This window comes from Hoplias malabaricus, chromosome 8, assembly GCF_029633855.1.
Source record: "Hoplias malabaricus isolate fHopMal1 chromosome 8, fHopMal1.hap1, whole genome shotgun sequence".
Taxonomy (NCBI): Eukaryota; Metazoa; Chordata; class Actinopteri; order Characiformes; family Erythrinidae; genus Hoplias; species Hoplias malabaricus.
This window is the reverse complement of record NC_089807.1, coordinates 22,325,640-22,340,054: the sequence shown is the minus strand read 5'-3', so window position 1 is coordinate 22,340,054 and position 14,415 is coordinate 22,325,640. Positions and strand designations below refer to the sequence as shown.

General features: G+C 50.4%; 5 non-coding genes across 5 annotated transcripts; all 5 read right to left on the bottom strand.

The window, feature by feature from the left end:
- Positions 1-336: 336 nt before the first annotated feature.
- On the bottom strand, positions 337-408 carry trnae-cuc (transfer RNA glutamic acid (anticodon CUC)). Its single transcript has one exon. It is a non-coding gene; the product is annotated as a tRNA-Glu (tRNA).
- A 1,947-nt stretch (positions 409-2,355) lies between these two features.
- trnae-cuc (transfer RNA glutamic acid (anticodon CUC)) lies at positions 2,356-2,427 on the bottom strand. The gene has a single exon. It is a non-coding gene; the product is annotated as a tRNA-Glu (tRNA).
- A 1,274-nt stretch (positions 2,428-3,701) lies between these two features.
- Positions 3,702-3,773, bottom strand: trnae-cuc (transfer RNA glutamic acid (anticodon CUC)). Its single transcript has one exon. It is a non-coding gene; the product is annotated as a tRNA-Glu (tRNA).
- An 8,004-nt stretch (positions 3,774-11,777) lies between these two features.
- On the bottom strand, positions 11,778-11,849 carry trnae-uuc (transfer RNA glutamic acid (anticodon UUC)). The gene has a single exon. It is a non-coding gene; the product is annotated as a tRNA-Glu (tRNA).
- A 1,947-nt stretch (positions 11,850-13,796) lies between these two features.
- On the bottom strand, positions 13,797-13,868 carry trnae-cuc (transfer RNA glutamic acid (anticodon CUC)). The gene has a single exon. It is a non-coding gene; the product is annotated as a tRNA-Glu (tRNA).
- Between the last annotated feature and the right edge of the window lie 547 nt (positions 13,869-14,415).

Sequence of the window (14,415 nt, the reverse complement as noted above, 5' to 3'; positions counted from 1 at the left end):
CCACTGCCGGATATCATGGCCAGGTGCCTGCCTGCAGATGCGCTGGCATGCCAGAGTGCAATCTGCTGAAGGCAGTGACGGATCATTTACACTGTTCCATTCAAATTTCTCAAACATTATCTTGCCTCCCTAAAAGACTTGCAGACTTGAAAGCATAAAGCCACGCTGGTGTGGGTGTGTGGAGGTGGTGAATGAGGCAGCAACGTGTCGTTTAGAAGTTTGGCAAAAAAGGAAGTAGCAGAAGGAGGACGCTTTACATTCCTTTAACCTACACAGCATGTGGGTGGGGGGCTTCCAGAGTCTTGTAGTGGACTTGGTGTGCAAGAAAGCACACGCTTCCCTGACCGGGAATCGAACCCGGGCCGCGGCGGTGAGAGCGCCGAATCCTAGCCACTAGACCACCAGGGACACCGTTTTCAGCCACGTCTGAAAGGAAGGAGATAGGATTAAGTTCAGGGGCTAGGGCTAGGCTTTTGCCAGATGTACTCATTCTACAATCATAGGAGAGCATCCGAGTCTGTCCTAAATTCACTTGTCAGTTTTCAGTCCAACTCTTTAGGCTAGCACCTTTGATAGCTCAGTTGGTATAGCGGAGGATTGTAGTTGTTAGTAAGGCAATCCTTAGGTCGTGGGTTCAAATCCAGCTCGAAGAAGACTTTTCTTTTCCCTCGCGCCACTGCCGGATATCATGGCCAGGTGCCTGCCTGCAGATGCGCTGGCATGCCAGAGTGCAATCTGCTGAAGGCAGTGACGGATCATTTACACTGTTCCATTCAAATTTCTCAAACATTATCTTGCCTCCCTAAAAGACTTGCAGACTTGAAAGCATAAAGCCACGCTGGTGTGGGTGTGTGGAGGTGGTGAATGAGGCAGCAACATGTCGTTTAGAAGTTTGGCAAAAAAGGAAGTAGCAGAAGGAGGACGCTTTACATTCCTTTAACCTACACAGCATGTGGGTGGGGGGCTTCCAGAGTCTTGTAGTGGACTTGGTGTGCAAGAAAGCACACGCTTCCCTGAGCGGGAATCGAACCCGGGCCGCGGCGGTGAGAGCGCCGAATCCTAGCCACTAGACCACCAGGGACACCGTTTTCAGCCACGTCTGAAAGGAAGGAGATAGGATTAAGTTCAGGGGCTAGGGCTAGGCTTTTGCCAGATGTACTCGTTCTACAATCATAGGAGAGCATCCGAGTCTGTCCTAAATGCACTTGTCAGTTTTCAGTCCAACTCTTTAGGCTAGCACCTTTGATAGCTCAGTTGGTAGAGCGGAGGATTGTAGTTGTTAATAAGGCGATCCTTAGGTTGCGGGTTCAAATCCGGCTCGAAGAAGACTTTTCTTTTCCCTCGCGCCACTGCCGGATATCATGGCCAGGTGCCTGCCTGCAGATGCGCTGGCATGCCAGAGTGCAATCTGCTGAAGGCAGTGACGGATCATTTACACTGTTCCATTCAAATTTCTCAAACATTATCTTGCCTCCCTAAAAGACTTGCAGACTTGAAAGCATAAAGCCACGCTGGTGTGGGTGTGTGGAGGTGGTGAATGAGGCAGCAACATGTCGTTTAGAAGTTTGGCAAAAAAGGAAGTAGCAGAAGGAGGACGCTTTACATTCCTTTAACCTACACAGCATGTGGGTGGGGGGCTTCCAGAGTCTTGTAGTGGACTTGGTGTGCAAGAAAGCACACGCTTCCCTGAGCGGGAATCGAACCCGGGCCGCGGCGGTGAGAGCGCCGAATCCTAGCCACTAGACCACCAGGGACACCGTTTTCAGCCACGTCTGAAAGGAAGGAGATAGGATTAAGTTCAGGGGCTAGGGCTAGGCTTTTGCCAGATGTACTCGTTCTACAATCATAGGAGAGCATCCGAGTCTGTCCTAAATGCACTTGTCAGTTTTCAGTCCAACTCTTTAGGCTAGCACCTTTGATAGCTCAGTTGGTAGAGCGGAGGATTGTAGTTGTTAGTAAGGCAATCCTTAGGTCGCGGGTTCAAATCCGGCTCGAAGAAGACTTTTCTTTTCCCTCGCGCCACTGCCGGATATCATGGCCAGGTGCCTGCCTGCAGATGCGCTGGCATGCCAGAGTGCAATCTGCTGAAGGCAGTGACGGATCATTTACACTGTTCCATTCAAATTTCTCAAACATTATCTTGCCTCCCTAAAAGACTTGCAGACTTGAAAGCATAAAGCCACGCTGGTGTGGGTGTGTGGAGGTGGTGAATGAGGCAGCAACATGTCGTTTAGAAGTTTGGCAAAAAAGGAAGTAGCAGAAGGAGGACGCTTTACATTCCTTTAACCTACACAGCATGTGGGTGGGGGGCTTCCAGAGTCTTGTAGTGGACTTGGTGTGCAAGAAAGCACACGCTTCCCTGACCGGGAATCGAACCCGGGCCGCGGCGGTGAGAGCGCCGAATCCTAGCCACTAGACCACCAGGGACACCGTTTTCAGCCACGTCTGAAAGGAAGGAGATAGGATTAAGTTCAGGGGCTAGGGCTAGGCTTTTGCCAGATGTACTCGTTCTACAATCATAGGAGAGCATCCGAGTCTGTCCTAAATGCACTTGTCAGTTTTCAGTCCAACTCTTTAGGCTAGCACCTTTGATAGCTCAGTTGGTAGAGCGGAGGATTGTAGTTGTTAGTAAGGCAATCCTTAGGTCGCGGGTTCAAATCCGGCTCGAAGAAGACTTTTCTTTTCCCTCGCGCCACTGCCGGATATCATGGCCAGGTGCCTGCCTGCAGATGCGCTGGCATGCCAGAGTGCAATCTGCTGAAGGCAGTGACGGATCATTTACACTGTTCCATTCAAATTTCTCAAACATTATCTTGCCTCCCTAAAAGACTTGCAGACTTGAAAGCATAAAGCCACGCTGGTGTGGGTGTGTGGAGGTGGTGAATGAGGCAGCAACGTGTCGTTTAGAAGTTTGGCAAAAAAGGAAGTAGCAGAAGGAGGACGCTTTACATTCCTTTAACCTACACAGCATGTGGGTGGGGGGCTTCCAGAGTCTTGTAGTGGACTTGGTGTGCAAGAAAGCACACGCTTCCCTGAGCGGGAATCGAACCCGGGCCGCGGCGGTGAGAGCGCCGAATCCTAGCCACTAGACCACCAGGGACACCGTTTTCAGCCACGTCTGAAAGGAAGGAGATAGGATTAAGTTCAGGGGCTAGGGCTAGGCTTTTGCCAGATGTACTCGTTCTACAATCATAGGAGAGCATCCGAGTCTGTCCTAAATGCACTTGTCAGTTTTCAGTCCAACTCTTTAGGCTAGCACCTTTGATAGCTCAGTTGGTAGAGCGGAGGATTGTAGTTGTTAATAAGGCGATCCTTAGGTTGCGGGTTCAAATCCGGCTCGAAGAAGACTTTTCTTTTCCCTCGCGCCACTGCCGGATATCATGGCCAGGTGCCTGCCTGCAGATGCGCTGGCATGCCAGAGTGCAATCTGCTGAAGGCAGTGACGGATCATTTACACTGTTCCATTCAAATTTCTCAAACATTATCTTGCCTCCCTAAAAGACTTGCAGACTTGAAAGCATAAAGCCACGCTGGTGTGGGTGTGTGGAGGTGGTGAATGAGGCAGCAACATGTCGTTTAGAAGTTTGGCAAAAAAGGAAGTAGCAGAAGGAGGACGCTTTACATTCCTTTAACCTACACAGCATGTGGGTGGGGGGCTTCCAGAGTCTTGTAGTGGACTTGGTGTGCAAGAAAGCACACGCTTCCCTGACCGGGAATCGAACCCGGGCCGCGGCGGTGAGAGCGCCGAATCCTAGCCACTAGACCACCAGGGACACCGTTTTCAGCCACGTCTGAAAGGAAGGAGATAGGATTAAGTTCAGGGGCTAGGGCTAGGCTTTTGCCAGATGTACTCGTTCTACAATCATAGGAGAGCATCCGAGTCTGTCCTAAATGCACTTGTCAGTTTTCAGTCCAACTCTTTAGGCTAGCACCTTTGATAGCTCAGTTGGTAGAGCGGAGGATTGTAGTTGTTAGTAAGGCAATCCTTAGGTCGCGGGTTCAAATCCGGCTCGAAGAAGACTTTTCTTTTCCCTCGCGCCACTGCCGGATATCATGGCCAGGTGCCTGCCTGCAGATGCGCTGGCATGCCAGAGTGCAATCTGCTGAAGGCAGTGACGGATCATTTACACTGTTCCATTCAAATTTCTCAAACATTATCTTGCCTCCCTAAAAGACTTGCAGACTTGAAAGCATAAAGCCACGCTGGTGTGGGTGTGTGGAGGTGGTGAATGAGGCAGCAACGTGTCGTTTAGAAGTTTGGCAAAAAAGGAAGTAGCAGAAGGAGGATGCTTTACATTCCTTTAACCTACACAGCATGTGGGTGGGGGGCTTCCAGAGTCTTGTAGTGGACTTGGTGTGCAAGAAAGCACACGCTTCCCTGAGCGGGAATCGAACCCGGGCCGCGGCGGTGAGAGCGCCGAATCCTAGCCACTAGACCACCAGGGACACCGTTTTCAGCCACGTCTGAAAGGAAGGAGATAGGATTAAGTTCAGGGGCTAGGGCTAGGCTTTTGCCAGATGTACTCGTTCTACAATCATAGGAGAGCATCCGAGTCTGTCCTAAATGCACTTGTCAGTTTTCAGTCCAACTCTTTAGGCTAGCACCTTTGATAGCTCAGTTGGTAGAGCGGAGGATTGTAGTTGTTAATAAGGCGATCCTTAGGTTGCGGGTTCAAATCCTGCTCGAAGAAGACTTTTCTTTTCCCTCGCGCCACTGCCGGATATCATGGCCAGGTGCCTGCCTGCAGATGCGCTGGCATGCCAGAGTGCAATCTGCTGAAGGCAGTGACGGATCATTTACACTGTTCCATTCAAATTTCTCAAACATTATCTTGCCTCCCTAAAAGACTTGCAGACTTGAAAGCATAAAGCCACGCTGGTGTGGGTGTGTGGAGGTGGTGAATGAGGCAGCAACGTGTCGTTTAGAAGTTTGGCAAAAAAGGAAGTAGCAGAAGGAGGACGCTTTACATTCCTTTAACCTACACAGCATGTGGGTGGGGGGCTTCCAGAGTCTTGTAGTGGACTTGGTGTGCAAGAAAGCACACGCTTCCCTGACCGGGAATCGAACCCGGGCCGCGGAGATGAGAACGCCGAATCCTAGCCACTAGACCACCAGGGACACTGTTTTCAGCCACGTCTGAAAGGAAGGAGATAGGATTAAGTTCAGGGGCTAGGGCTAGGCTTTTGCCAGATGTACTCGTTCTACAATCATAGGAGAGCATCCGAGTCTGTCCTAAATGCACTTGTCAGTTTTCAGTCCAACTCTTTAGGCTAGCACCTTTGATAGCTCAGTTGGTAGAGCAGAGGACTGTAGTTGTTAATAAGGCAATCCTTAGGTCGCGGGTTCAAATCCGGCTCGAAGAAGACTTTTCTTTTCCCTCGCGCCACTGCGGGATATCATGGCCAGGTGCCTGCCTGCAGATGCGCTGGCATGCCAGAGTGCAATCTGCTGAAGGCAGTGACGGATCATTTACACTGTTCCATTCAAATTTCTCAAACATTATCTTGCCTCCCTAAAAGACTTGCAGACTTGAAAGCATAAAGCCACGCTGGTGTGGGTGTGTGGAGGTGGTGAATGAGGCAGCAACGTGTCGTTTAGAAGTTTGGCAAAAAAGGAAGTAGCAGAAGGAGGACGCTTTACATTCCTTTAACCTACACAGCATGTGGGTGGGGGGCTTCCAGAGTCTTGTAGTGGACTTGGTGTGCAAGAAAGCACACGCTTCCCTGACCGGGAATCGAACCCGGGCCGCGGAGATGAGAACGCCGAATCCTAGCCACTAGACCACCAGGGACACTGTTTTCAGCCACGTCTGAAAGGAAGGAGATAGGATTAAGTTCAGGGGCTAGGGCTAGGCTTTTGCCAGATGTACTCGTTCTACAATCATAGGAGAGCATCCGAGTCTGTCCTAAATGCACTTGTCAGTTTTCAGTCCAACTCTTTAGGCTAGCACCTTTGATAGCTCAGTTGGTAGAGCAGAGGACTGTAGTTGTTAATAAGGCAATCCTTAGGTCGCGGGTTCAAATCCGGCTCGAAGAAGACTTTTCTTTTCCCTCGCGCCACTGCGGGATATCATGGCCAGGTGCCTGCCTGCAGATGCGCTGGCATGCCAGAGTGCAATCTGCTGAAGGCAGTGACGGATCATTTACACTGTTCCATTCAAATTTCTCAAACATTATCTTGCCTCCCTAAAAGACTTGCAGACTTGAAAGCATAAAGCCACGCTGGTGTGGGTGTGTGGAGGTGGTGAATGAGGCAGCAACGTGTCGTTTAGAAGTTTGGCAAAAAAGGAAGTAGCAGAAGGAGGACGCTTTACATTCCTTTAACCTACACAGCATGTGGGTGGGGGGCTTCCAGAGTCTTGTAGTGGACTTGGTGTGCAAGAAAGCACACGCTTCCCTGACCGGGAATCGAACACGGGCCGCGGAGATGAGAACGCCGAATCCTAGCCACTAGACCACCAGGGACACTGTTTTCAGCCACGTCTGAAAGGAAGGAGATAGGATTAAGTTCAGGGGCTAGGGCTAGGCTTTTGCCAGATGTACTCGTTCTACAATCATAGGAGAGCATCCGAGTCTGTCCTAAATGCACTTGTCAGTTTTCAGTCCAACTCTTTAGGCTAGCACCTTTGATAGCTCAGTTGGTAGAGCAGAGGACTGTAGTTGTTAATAAGGCAATCCTTAGGTCGCGGGTTCAAATCCGGCTCGAAGAAGACTTTTCTTTTCCCTCGCGCCACTGCGGGATATCATGGCCAGGTGCCTGCCTGCAGATGCGCTGGCATGCCAGAGTGCAATCTGCTGAAGGCAGTGACGGATCATTTACACTGTTCCATTCAAATTTCTCAAACATTATCTTGCCTCCCTAAAAGACTTGCAGACTTGAAAGCATAAAGCCACGCTGGTGTGGGTGTGTGGAGGTGGTGAATGAGGCAGCAACGTGTCGTTTAGAAGTTTGGCAAAAAAGGAAGTAGCAGAAGGAGGACGCTTTACATTCCTTTAACCTACACAGCATGTGGGTGGGGGGCTTCCAGAGTCTTGTAGTGGACTTGGTGTGCAAGAAAGCACACGCTTCCCTGACCGGGAATCGAACCCGGGCCGCGGAGATGAGAACGCCGAATCCTAGCCACTAGACCACCAGGGACACTGTTTTCAGCCACGTCTGAAAGGAAGGAGATAGGATTAAGTTCAGGGGCTAGGGCTAGGCTTTTGCCAGATGTACTCGTTCTACAATCATAGGAGAGCATCCGAGTCTGTCCTAAATGCACTTGTCAGTTTTCAGTCCAACTCTTTAGGCTAGCACCTTTGATAGCTCAGTTGGTAGAGCAGAGGACTGTAGTTGTTAATAAGGCAATCCTTAGGTCGCGGGTTCAAATCCGGCTCGAAGAAGACTTTTCTTTTCCCTCGCGCCACTGCGGGATATCATGGCCAGGTGCCTGCCTGCAGATGCGCTGGCATGCCAGAGTGCAATCTGCTGAAGGCAGTGACGGATCATTTACACTGTTCCATTCAAATATCTCAAACATTATCTTGCCTCCCTAAAAGACTTGCAGACTTGAAAGCATAAAGCCACGCTGGTGTGGGTGTGTGGAGGTGGTGAATGAGGCAGCAACGTGTCGTTTAGAAGTTTGGCAAAAAAGGAAGTAGCAGAAGGAGGACGCTTTACATTCCTTTAACCTACACAGCATGTGGGTGGGGGGCTTCCAGAGTCTTGTAGTGGACTTGGTGTGCAAGAAAGCACACGCTTCCCTGACCGGGAATCGAACCCGGGCCGCGGAGATGAGAGCGCCGAATCCTAGCCACTAGACCACCAGGGACACCGTTTTCAGCCACGTATGAAAGGAAGGAGATAGGATTAAGTTCAGGGGCTAGGGCTAGGCTTTTGCCAGATGTACTCGTTCTACAATCATAGGAGAGCATCCGAGTCTGTCCTAAATGCACTTGTCAGTTTTCAGTCCAACTCTTTAGGCTAGCGCCTTTGATAGCTCAGTTGGTAGAGCGGAGGACTGTAGTTGTTAATAAGGAGATCCTTAGGTCGCGGGTTCAAATCCGGCTCGAAGAAGACTTTTCTTTTCCCTCGCGCCACTGCGGGATATCATGGCCAGGTGCCTGCCTGCAGATGCGCTGGCATGCCAGAGTGCAATCTGCTGAAGGCAGTGACGGATCATTTACACTGTTCCATTCAAATTTCTCAAACATTATCTTGCCTCCCTAAAAGACTTGCAGACTTGAAAGCATAAAGCCACGCTGGTGTGGGTGTGTGGAGGTGGTGAATGAGGCAGCAACGTGTCGTTTAGAAGTTTGGCAAAAAAGGAAGTAGCAGAAGGAGGACGCTTTACATTCCTTTAACCTACACAGCATGTGGGTGGGGGGCTTCCAGAGTCTTGTAGTGGACTTGGTGTGCAAGAAAGCACACGCTTCCCTGAGCGGGAATCTAACCCAGGCCGCGGCGGTGAGAGCGCCGAATCCTAGCCACTAGACCACCAGGGACACCGTTTTCAGCCACGTCTGAAAGTAAGGAGATAGGATTAAGTTCAGGGGCTAGGGCTAGGCTTTTGCCAGATGTACTCGTTCTACAATCATAGGAGAGCATCTGAGTCTGTCCTAAGTGCACTTGTCAGTTTTCAGTCCAACTCTTTAGGCTAGCACCTTTGATAGCTCAGTTGGTAGAGCGGAGGACTGTAGTTGTTAATAAGGAGATCCTTAGGTCGCGGGTTCAAATCCGGCTCGAAGAAGATTTTTCTTTTCCCTCGCGCCACTGCCGGATATCATGGCCAGGTGCCTGCCTGCAGATGCGCTGGCATGCCAGAGTGCAATCTGCTGAAGGCAGTGACGGATCATTTACACTGTTCCATTCAAATTTCTCAAACATTATCTTGCCTCCCTAAAGGACTTGCAGACTTGAAAGCATAAAGCCACGCTGGTGTGGGTGTGTGGAGGTGGTGAATGAGGCAGCAACGTGTCGTTTAGAAGTTTGGCAAAAAAGGAAGTAGCAGAAGGAGGACGCTTTACATTCCTTTAACCTACACAGCATGTGGGTGGGGGGCTTCCAGAGTCTTGTAGTGGACTTGGTGTGCAAGAAAGCACACGCTTCCCTGAGCGGGAATCGAACCCGGGCCGCGGAGGTGAAAGCGCCGAATCCTAGCCACTAGACCACCAGGGACACCATTTTCAGCCACGTCTGAAAGGAAGGAGATAGGATTAAGTTCAGGGGCTAGGGCTAGGCTTGTGCCAGATGTACCCGTTCTACAATCATAGGAGAGCATCCGAGTCTGTCCTAAATGCACTTGTCAGTTTTCAGTCCAACTCTTTAGGCTAGCACCTTTGATAGCTCAGTTGGTAGAGCAGAGGACTGTAGTTGTTAATAAAGCGATCCTTAGGTCGCGGGTTCAAATCCGGCTCGAAGAAGACTTTTCTTTTCCCTCGCGCCACTGCGGGATATCATGGCCAGGTGCCTGCCTGCAGATGCGCTGGCATGCCAGAGTGCAATCTGCTGAAGGCAGTGACGGATCATTTACACTGTTCCATTCAAATTTCTCAAACATTATCTTGCCTCCCTAAAAGACTTGCAGACTTGAAAGCATAAAGCCACGCTGGTGTGGGTGTGTGGAGGTGGTGAATGAGGCAGCAACGTGTCGTTTAGAAGTTTGGCAAAAAAGGAAGTAGCAGAAGGAGGACGCTTTACATTCCTTTAACCTACACAGCATGTGGGTGGGGGGCTTCCAGAGTCTTGTAGTGGACTTGGTGTGCAAGAAAGCACACGCTTCCCTGAGCGGGAATCTAACCCAGGCCGCGGCGGTGAGAGCGCCAAATCCTAGCCACTAGACCACCAGGGACACCGTTTTCAGCCACGTCTGAAAGGAAGGAGATAGGATTAAGTTCAGGGGCTAGGGCTAGGCTTTTGCCAGATGTACTCGTTCTACAATCATAGGAGAGCATCTGAGTCTGTCCTAAGTGCACTTGTCAGTTTTCAGTCCAACTCTTTAGGCTAGCACCTTTGATAGCTCAGTTGGTAGAGCGGAGGACTGTAGTTGTTAATAAGGAGATCCTTAGGTCGCGGGTTCAAATCCGGCTCGAAGAAGATTTTTCTTTTCCCTCGCGCCACTGCCGGATATCATGGCCAGGTGCCTGCCTGCAGATGCGCTGGCATGCCAGAGTGCAATCTGCTGAAGGCAGTGACGGATCATTTACACTGTTCCATTCAAATTTCTCAAACATTATCTTGCCTCCCTAAAGGACTTGCAGACTTGAAAGCATAAAGCCACGCTGGTGTGGGTGTGTGGAGGTGGTGAATGAGGCAGCAACGTGTCGTTTAGAAGTTTGGCAAAAAAGGAAGTAGCAGAAGGAGGACGCTTTACATTCCTTTAACCTACACAGCATGTGGGTGGGGGGCTTCCAGAGTCTTGTAGTGGACTTGGTGTGCAAGAAAGCACACGCTTCCCTGACCGGGAATCGAACCCGGGCCGCGGAGATGAGAGCGCCGAATCCTAGCCACTAGACCACCAGGGACACCGTTTTCAGCCACGTATGAAAGGAAGGAGATAGGATTAAGTTCAGGGGCTAGGGCTAGGCTTTTGCCAGATGTACTCGTTCTACAATCATAGGAGAGCATCCGAGTCTGTCCTAAATGCACTTGTCAGTTTTCAGTCCAACTCTTTAGGCTAGCGCCTTTGATAGCTCAGTTGGTAGAGCGGAGGACTGTAGTTGTTAATAAGGAGATCCTTAGGTCGCGGGTTCAAATCCGGCTCGAAGAAGACTTTTCTTTTCCCTCGCGCCACTGCGGGATATCATGGCCAGGTGCCTGCCTGCAGATGCGCTGGCATGCCAGAGTGCAATCTGCTGAAGGCAGTGACGGATCATTTACACTGTTCCATTCAAATTTCTCAAACATTATCTTGCCTCCCTAAAAGACTTGCAGACTTGAAAGCATAAAGCCACGCTGGTGTGGGTGTGTGGAGGTGGTGAATGAGGCAGCAACGTGTCGTTTAGAAGTTTGGCAAAAAAGGAAGTAGCAGAAGGAGGACGCTTTACATTCCTTTAACCTACACAGCATGTGGGTGGGGGGCTTCCAGAGTCTTGTAGTGGACTTGGTGTGCAAGAAAGCACACGCTTCCCTGAGCGGGAATCTAACCCAGGCCGCGGCGGTGAGAGCGCCGAATCCTAGCCACTAGACCACCAGGGACACCGTTTTCAGCCACGTCTGAAAGTAAGGAGATAGGATTAAGTTCAGGGGCTAGGGCTAGGCTTTTGCCAGATGTACTCGTTCTACAATCATAGGAGAGCATCTGAGTCTGTCCTAAGTGCACTTGTCAGTTTTCAGTCCAACTCTTTAGGCTAGCACCTTTGATAGCTCAGTTGGTAGAGCGGAGGACTGTAGTTGTTAATAAGGAGATCCTTAGGTCGCGGGTTCAAATCCGGCTCGAAGAAGATTTTTCTTTTCCCTCGCGCCACTGCCGGATATCATGGCCAGGTGCCTGCCTGCAGATGCGCTGGCATGCCAGAGTGCAATCTGCTGAAGGCAGTGACGGATCATTTACACTGTTCCATTCAAATTTCTCAAACATTATCTTGCCTCCCTAAAGGACTTGCAGACTTGAAAGCATAAAGCCACGCTGGTGTGGGTGTGTGGAGGTGGTGAATGAGGCAGCAACGTGTCGTTTAGAAGTTTGGCAAAAAAGGAAGTAGCAGAAGGAGGACGCTTTACATTCCTTTAACCTACACAGCATGTGGGTGGGGGGCTTCCAGAGTCTTGTAGTGGACTTGGTGTGCAAGAAAGCACACGCTTCCCTGACCGGGAATCGAACCCGGGCCGCGGAGGTGAAAGCGCCGAATCCTAGCCACTAGACCACCAGGGACACCATTTTCAGCCACGTCTGAAAGGAAGGAGATAGGATTAAGTTCAGGGGCTAGGGCTAGGCTTGTGCCAGATGTACCCGTTCTACAATCATAGGAGAGCATCCGAGTCTGTCCTAAATGCACTTGTCAGTTTTCAGTCCAACTCTTTAGGCTAGCACCTTTGATAGCTCAGTTGGTAGAGCAGAGGACTGTAGTTGTTAATAAAGCGATCCTTAGGTCGCGGGTTCAAATCCGGCTCGAAGAAGACTTTTCTTTTCCCTCGCGCCACTGCGGGATATCATGGCCAGGTGCCTGCCTGCAGATGCGCTGGCATGCCAGAGTGCAATCTGCTGAAGGCAGTGACGGATCATTTACACTGTTCCATTCAAATTTCTCAAACATTATCTTGCCTCCCTAAAAGACTTGCAGACTTGAAAGCATAAAGCCACGCTGGTGTGGGTGTGTGGAGGTGGTGAATGAGGCAGCAACGTGTCGTTTAGAAGTTTGGCAAAAAAGGAAGTAGCAGAAGGAGGACGCTTTACATTCCTTTAACCTACACAGCATGTGGGTGGGGGGCTTCCAGAGTCTTGTAGTGGACTTGGTGTGCAAGAAAGCACACGCTTCCCTGAGCGGGAATCTAACCCAGGCCGCGGCGGTGAGAGCGCCAAATCCTAGCCACTAGACCACCAGGGACACCGTTTTCAGCCACGTCTGAAAGGAAGGAGATAGGATTAAGTTCAGGGGCTAGGGCTAGGCTTTTGCCAGATGTACTCGTTCTACAATCATAGGAGAGCATCTGAGTCTGTCCTAAGTGCACTTGTCAGTTTTCAGTCCAACTCTTTAGGCTAGCATCTTTGATAGCTCAGTTGGTAGAGCGGAGGACTGTAGTTGTTAATAAGGAGATCCTTAGGTCGCGGGTTCAAATCCGGCTCGAAGAAGATTTTTCTTTTCCCTCGCGCCACTGCCGGATATCATGGCCAGGTGCCTGCCTGCAGATGCGCTGGCATGCCAGAGTGCAATCTGCTGAAGGCAGTGACGGATCATTTACACTGTTCCATTCAAATTTCTCAAACATTATCTTGCCTCCCTAAAGGACTTGCAGACTTGAAAGCATAAAGCCACGCTGGTGTGGGTGTGTGGAGGTGGTGAATGAGGCAGCAACGTGTCGTTTAGAAGTTTGGCAAAAAAGGAAGTAGCAGAAGGAGGACGCTTTACATTCCTTTAACCTACACAGCATGTGGGTGGGGGGCTTCCAGAGTCTTGTAGTGGACTTGGTGTGCAAGAAAGCACACGCTTCTCTGACCGGGAATCGAACCCGGGCCGCGGAGGTGAAAGCGCCGAATCCTAGCCACTAGACCACCAGGGACACCATTTTCAGCCACGTCTGAAAGGAAGGAGATAGGATTAAGTTCAGGGGCTAGGGCTAGGCTTGTGCCAGATGTACCCGTTCTACAATCATAGGAGAGCATCCGAGTCTGTCCTAAATGCACTTGTCAGTTTTCAGTCCAACTCTTTAGGCTAGCACCTTTGATAGCTCAGTTGGTAGAGCAGAGGACTGTAGTTGTTAATAAAGCGATCCTTAGGTCGCGGGTTCAAATCCGGCTCGAAGAAGACTTTTCTTTTCCCTCGCGCCACTGCGGGATATCATGGCCAGGTGCCTGCCTGCAGATGCGCTGGCATGCCAGAGTGCAATCTGCTGAAGGCAGTGACGGATCATTTACACTGTTCCATTCAAATTTCTCAAACATTATCTTGCCTCCCTAAAAGACTTGCAGACTTGAAAGCATAAAGCCACGCTGGTGTGGGTGTGTGGAGGTGGTGAATGAGGCAGCAACGTGTCGTTTAGAAGTTTGGCAAAAAAGGAAGTAGCAGAAGGAGGACGCTTTACATTCCTTTAACCTACACAGCATGTGGGTGGGGGGCTTCCAGAGTCTTGTAGTGGACTTGGTGTGCAAGAAAGCACACGCTTCCCTGACCGGGAATCGAACCCGGGCCGCGGCGGTGAGAGCGCCGAATCCTAGCCACTAGACCACCAGGGACACCGTTTTCAGCCACGTCTGAAAGGAAGGAGATAGGATTAAGTTCAGGGGCTAGGGCTAGGCTTTTGCCAGATGTACTCGTTCTACAATCATAGGAGAGCATCTGAGTCTGTCCTAAGTGCACTTGTCAGTTTTCAGTCCAACTCTTTAGGCTAGCACCTTTGATAGCTCAGTTGGTAGAGCGGAGGACTGTAGTTGTTAATAAGGAGATCCTTAGGTCGCGGGTTCAAATCCGGCTCGAAGAAGATTTTTCTTTTCCCTCGCGCCACTGCCGGATATCATGGCCAGGTGCCTGCCTGCAGATGCGCTGGCATGCCAGAGTGCAATCTGCTGAAGGCAGTGACGGATCATTTACACTGTTCCATTCAAATTTCTCAAACATTATCTTGCCTCCCTAAAGGACTTGCAGACTTGAAAGCATAAAGCCACGCTGGTGTGGGTGTGTGGAGGTGGTGAATGAGGCAGCAACGTGTCGTTTAGAAGTTTGGCAAAAAAGGAAGTAGCAGAAGGAGGACGCTTTACATTCCTTTAACCTACACAGCATGTG